We start from the raw sequence: 283 nt of genomic DNA, 5'->3' as shown, positions 1-283 counted from the left end.
GCCTTGTGATGGGCCTTGTTTGTTTCTCCCGAGGAAAAGCTCTTGGGGAAAGGCAGTCATTATTGCGGATTAAATCTTTCCATGAAAGAAAAAAGAAAGGGGGGGGGGGGGTATCACTACTAGTTGTTGCTTCTTCTGCTTGTATACTTGTATTTTGATCATTATTCTTTCTCTTGTTTTCCTTCTTTACCGACAGAGTATATCATATATTCTGATATATTCTAGTGGATGAACCTCTGTGAGTTAACGATGATGGATTAAAGTGATATAATAAATAACAACA

This window comes from Penaeus monodon, chromosome 32, assembly GCF_015228065.2.
Source record: "Penaeus monodon isolate SGIC_2016 chromosome 32, NSTDA_Pmon_1, whole genome shotgun sequence".
NCBI classification, from domain to species: Eukaryota; Metazoa; Arthropoda; class Malacostraca; order Decapoda; family Penaeidae; genus Penaeus; species Penaeus monodon.
The sequence above is the reverse complement of the archived record's forward strand: the minus strand, read 5'-3'. Positions refer to the sequence as shown.